At 39.4% G+C, this 6,000-nt stretch overlaps 1 protein-coding gene across 1 annotated transcript in view; it reads left to right on the forward strand.

Moving 5' to 3' along the window:
* LOC113937904 overlaps positions 1 to 4,039 on the forward strand; it is a 404,519-nt gene extending 400,480 nt beyond the window's left edge. Inside the window, exon 7 of the mRNA XM_027622835.1 lies at positions 3,908 to 4,039. The gene's annotated coding sequence lies outside the window, so the exon portion shown is untranslated. The remainder of the gene's footprint in view (positions 1 to 3,907) is intronic.
* The last annotated feature ends 1,961 nt before the right edge of the window (positions 4,040 to 6,000 follow it).

Below are 6,000 nucleotides of genomic sequence, written 5' to 3' on the forward strand. Positions count from 1 at the left end.
ACCTCAGAATGGGTTGTTAACTATTGAAATTTGGTTTAATCTGTGTCTTTATACTTGAATTGACTGCAGTTCACCAATTATCCAATTAACATGTAAACCGGTGTACTTCTTGGAGAAAAGACATGGAATAAGGGGCAAGACGATGTTCCTTGCAGGCAGGTTTTATATGTCTACGTTATGGCCTCTTAGTATTCTATTCATAAGGAAAAGCTTTACAGCCTATGGAAGTCAAAGGATTGCCTGCTGTCTTCCAGAACATGAAGGGTTTGTATGGAATCCAACATACTCAGGGGTAAAGCTCAGCCAACTTTCAGTTTATTTAGTCTGGAAAAAAAAAACCTGTTTAATTTCAGTTTAATTTTCTGGAGAGGTCCTGATATGATCTACATACCCCTTGCTTCTCCAAACCTTTTGCTTTTGACTTTCTTTTTCTATGTGTACTAGATGTCAAGTATTTATTCGGTGCTTTGACATTCATGTACTTAGCCAGGTGGACAAAAATCCAACAATTTACATGGAAGAGTCCGGAGAGTAAGGGTCCTGATTGATGGATAGATGGATAGACAGACAGACGACAGACTTGGGTAAAGTTCTGTGTGGAGGCTAGATCATAGAGAGAAATAATGGGACCAGTAAAACCCTGTATTATAAGCAAAGGTCAAGTCTGCCATCCAGGCAGGCCTAGTAACAGAGTTAACAGTGATTCTGGGTATAATCTGATAGAAGTTGTCACATCTAGTCTGCTCCAGCCACTCTGTTAGCCTCTTAGGGCAACAAGGACAAGGAGGTCATAATTTCCCAATGGAAAATACTCCAAAATTAGAAGGCATAATACCTATGGCCTCAGTCAACCTTACTGTGGTACCCTACTCTCCCTCCTCCAATCCAAACGAACCTATGAGAAGGGGCTAGTTTCCTCCTGACTATGTGAGTGTGAAGATGGAACTCACTGGTCCATCCAATTCCCCCGGCTTCAGAGGCAAGCACACCTGAGTGTCAGATGCACCGGCACATGCCATAGCTCTGGCTCTCACTCTATTGACAAGATGATGAGGTGGTTTCTACTTCAGCTATAGTGTGAGTAAAGGGAACGAGGCTTCAGCTTGAAGCACGACTTCTTGGGACTCTATCAAAGTTGAGCTCTGTGGAGTCTCAGCTGAGACCATTATAGTCGGGATGGAAATAAAGAGCAGATCAGCGGAAGAGGAAGGTCACTCTGGAGTTGGGGTGTATTTGGGGAAGAGGAAATCTGTAACTCTGCAGAAACCAGGTTGGATATTGGGGTATCAAGATTTGAGTAATAGTGTTAATGAGACAGTATTGATATTCGAAGCTTTTAAACCCTGAGACTTGCATTACCTGAATTTCAATCTTACTTGATTCTGTTAGGTATTGTCACTTTCACTTTACTAGTGAAGAAACAGAGGCTCAGAGAGGTTAGGTGATTTGCCCAAGCCACGTGGTTGAGATTTGAGGCCAGTTCCTTTGTGATTCTGAAGGCTGAACACTGCTAGAGCCTGAGACTCTTCCCCCTGCTTTGGGGTATTTGTGTTGAGTTCTGAGTCATGCTGCTAGAGTCCGTTCCCGTGTTCTCTCCACCGATGTGTGTCTCTGTGTGTGTAGCATTAATTCACCTACATTTTTAACCTTGATAGCCAAAATACATTAGCAGTTGAATTAGGAACAATGTCTGAACGTTTGCTTCCTAGTTTGTAGAAAGCGAATATTGGTCTTCATAATCTATTAGGTAATTTCTTACATTTTTTTACCCTATGAACATTTTGATTCTTCTATTGGTAATGAAGCCAGCCACTTACTAACATATCCTTAATAGTTAAATTTCATTTCTGTAAGGCCTAAAGCATCTATCCAGAGCCACCATCAGAAAGCTCTCTCTAGGACTGCAGTCTGGCAGATGTGTCTCCCCTCAGCCTATCGTACCTGAGAACCTATAATTGACCAAACATAGTGTTAAGTACACAAAGCACATTCCTGTTCTAAAGGAGGTTATAGATCTTACTAGATACACAGCAGTGCAAGTAACAGTGGATTTGTTTGAATGTTCACGTGACCCACTGTTGAAATAAATACCTAACTATTCTGAGACGGAAGGTCTTTAGAATCTAGAATAGTAGTCAAAAGTTTCAAGGTGGTTGGGAGGGAGTAGACTTAAGTGAATCCTAAAGGATGGATTGTTAATGAAGGAAAGACCATTGTGTGGGATTTTCTAACAATGATAACAATTCTGGCAGATTTAAGAAAGATGGCAATTAGAAACCCTGCCCGGATAGTGGTATATACTAAACGGAGGGGTCTGAAGCCAGTGTACTTCTTGGAGAAAAGACATGGAATAAGGGGTAAGACCATTGATGTTCCTTGCAGGAAGGTTTTATATGTCTACGTTATGGCCTCTTAGTATTCTATTCATAAGGAAAAGCTTTACAACCTATGGAAGTCAAAGGATTGCTTGCTGTCTTCCAGAACATGAAGGGTTTTTATGGAATCCAACAATGAATTGTCTAACATCTCCATATGTTAGACATATTTCCAGTGGGAAAGCAAGGATCAGATGAGAAAATGTGTGGTAGGAGAGAAGCCCTGAAAGATGGAGCCATGGTTCATGTGGGATCCGTTACTTCATGATTCATTCAGAACATAATACATTGATATTTTTGTGTCTAAGTGTCCAAAATTTAAGAAGAAATAATATTGACTAGATGACTAGTTAATCAGAGACCTTATAACTTTGTAAGTCTATATTATAAATAGCAAGGAGTAGGTTCTACTTTTTAAAAAGGCGAATCTGCAGGCTAGAAGTTGCGGGATGGTTGAAGCACCAGAGTCTAATGTCCCACCCTACAAGAGAGGAAGTTGAGCATCTGTTTCTCTAACATTTCACTATTTCCCACTCCCCTTCATTTGTACCCCTCCCCTCAATACTTCCTAAGCATTTCTGCTGTATACATATGGAGCTGCATTGAACAATTAGGAGAGACTGACTTTTTTAGGAGTAGATAAATTGCCAGACAGTATTAGGTTTCTCCTGCTAATTCCTACAGGTAAGAAAGATTTGGTGGAAGAGCCCATGTTCTATTTCAAGGGCTGACGGATAAATAATATTGATCTGAGTTTGATTGAGGCAATGGGGCGTCCACTTGCTGGTTAGATTAACCCCAGGTGCGCATTCCATCTAACTATAGGCTTTAACCCAGATCATGTTTTCTGTATAAAGGCACCAGTTAAGTGAAGAATTAGTGAGATTTAATAATTCATAACCTCTTCACTGGAAATTATGAAGTTTCCTCTGGCTTGAGAGTGTGTTTGTCAAGATTGGAAAAATCACTCCTGAAGCATTTCTAAACAGTTGCATTGGAAATTGCCCCTGTAACAGACAAGGCCATCTCTTTTAATCTGTATGTGAATGTACCACAAAGCAAGGGCATTGTATAGGGGGGCTTTTTCACCTAGGGAGGAGGTTTGGGAGTATAAGACATTGATTTGTTGGACATCCTGCAGAACTATCCTGTATTATCCTAGACTGCCCTGTATCCCGTATATAGTAATTTATGATACAGTAATTTATGTACTATCCTGCAGTTGACAAATCTATTTCCTTAAAAATATGAATAAATACAATAACTAAAGAAGTTGTGCTCAGATAAAAGCAGGATCTGGACTATATTCGACATACTAGAAGCATGATGGGGTATGATAGCATTCCTAGAGGGGCACGTCTAAGACAGTAATGTTGCTGACTATCTGACCAAAGTATGTCAGTCTGAATTGTTTTCAAGTATCCAAAAACCATCAGTCCTCAGCCAGATTGAGAATGTGCCTGTAGTTGGGGATCATTCTAAGCTTCTCGAGGAGCAAGCCCAAATGAGTAAGCCTGAAAATCAAATTTCAGTAAGAAGACAACTTCTGCTAAGGAATGGAACCATGGTCAGGATGGAGAGCATGCGGCTGGCCTGTCTGACCTTCACCTGGGCATCCACAGCACCAACAGTCCTGCCTCCTCTTCAGACCGACCACAAAGCTGCAGAGGTAAAGTAAAACAAAACCAAATAGAGTTTCTATTCCCTTTACAGGCAAATAAAATCCAAAAGATACAGATCTTTGAACGGATTCTGTAGTCATAAATAGACTTCAGGGTGAGCTGCCTATATTTCTTCACTATTGAATCCAATCTGCTGTGAAAAATTTTCACTGTCTCCAAGTCATCATGAAAACATTCTCGGCTAATTGAGACATTTCCAAACAATTAAGATAACCAGATGCGTCTGTTATTTGTAATTACCTGAACATGCATTCCTTTCTTGGAGAATAGTTCCATTTTTTGAGCCTTTTGAACTACTCCAGATAATGAAAATGAAGATTACTGTGTGTGCATTTTTCACTCGGCCTAATTTTGACGTAGAATTACCTCTTTCCAAAATTAAGCAGCAAAACTGGAAACATGTGTGGAACTTTTTCATTTTGCCTTGTGCCGAAATAATGCTTCTCTCCCTATATAAATCACATTTCTGACAATTCCTAAGACTTAAGTTGATGCAGAGTTAAATGTAAAAGATGGAATCCAAAAGTTAAGAAAAAAAAGAAACAATTTATCATTACCACTCATGACCTGCCACATTTAATCTTTTAGATTCATGTTGGGTCCATAGCATTGTTTATGGTTCGTGGCGTGTAGATGGAGGGGGTTTCAGAAAGTGGTAAATAGCACCATGACTATTGCTCTTGTGGCTCTTGCCTCTACTACCATCCCTGCTCCCCCGATAAGAATACGCAATTCCTGCAAATGAAGATCTCCATCAGTGACTTGGGGTCTTATTAGAACATTTTGTTGTTGATTTGTCTAATTATACAAAGAATTGATCAGAATAATTCACCACTTGCACCCAATAATAATCCTGCTATATTTTCACTTTTCCAGTGGTGCAAGTCCTTGTAAATTTTCCAGATACAATTCAAGTCCTACTTGCGTCTTGTCTCAACATTATAGCATTAGTCTTCACTATTTATTTATAAATTACTTTTAGATCTCCTAACTCTTTTCTGTAATTGGCTTGAGCATCTGTTTAGCTTGCATTATAATTTGAATTTTCGTATGCCCGGTCTGGAGGCAAGGTTTGCCCTATCCTTGTTTTCATTTTTTACCTACTACTTTAGCCTTTGCACATGGTAGGTGCTCAATAAATATTTGATTTACTTTTATTTGAAAAGGTCTTATGCCTTTCTGATATATTCATTCCCTCCGGCAAATACGGTCTTTCAGTGTTAAACAATTTTGGATTCTCAGGTATTGGAACATTATAATCTGCCTATAAGATAAATAAAACTCTTTTCTCTTGCCCTGGGCAGTGGAGATGGTATCACTCTAAGTCACTCAATGAAGGCAAAGTTTCCTACTTAGAAGATCAACACCAGAAAAATGTCTCTGGAGGGGGACAGTGACATTAGGGGGTGAGTGGGAGAAAAGAACAGAGCAAAAAAGTGGAGAGAGTTGAGAAGGAGGAAAAGGAGGGGGAAGGGTTACAGCAAAAGGAAGGAGGAGAAGGAAAGAAGAGGAGTGGGGAGGAGTAGAAAAGCACTGCTTTACCTATAAATCACATTTGTTAATAGTGAATATTAATACCATGTTACAAGTGGAGGAAGAGTGATACTCATGCAGCAGTTACTAAAAATTTTCCACTTTCTTCTGAGCTAGTATAGAATGCTTTTCATTCTTATGCAATAGTGACATTTTATCTTAATGATTAAGATTAGCCTCATGAGATTCCTGGACCTATTGTACAATTATCATCAGAAAATAAGGACTACTGGCCAACTCTTGCAAAACCCAACTCATTTTTGTTAACCGTCCCTCTGTATTTTCCTGGCTCAAACCATGAGACATTTTGTTGTTTTGAGAAAAGAATAGAAATCGTAACCATGCATCTCTCACTCCAAATCCATGTTCCACTACATAATAATTTTGACTTTAGATGAGTCACTTTTTCT

The sequence above is a fragment of the Zalophus californianus genome, chromosome 8 (genome assembly GCF_009762305.2).
Source record: "Zalophus californianus isolate mZalCal1 chromosome 8, mZalCal1.pri.v2, whole genome shotgun sequence".
NCBI lineage: Eukaryota > Metazoa > Chordata > Mammalia > Carnivora > Otariidae > Zalophus > Zalophus californianus.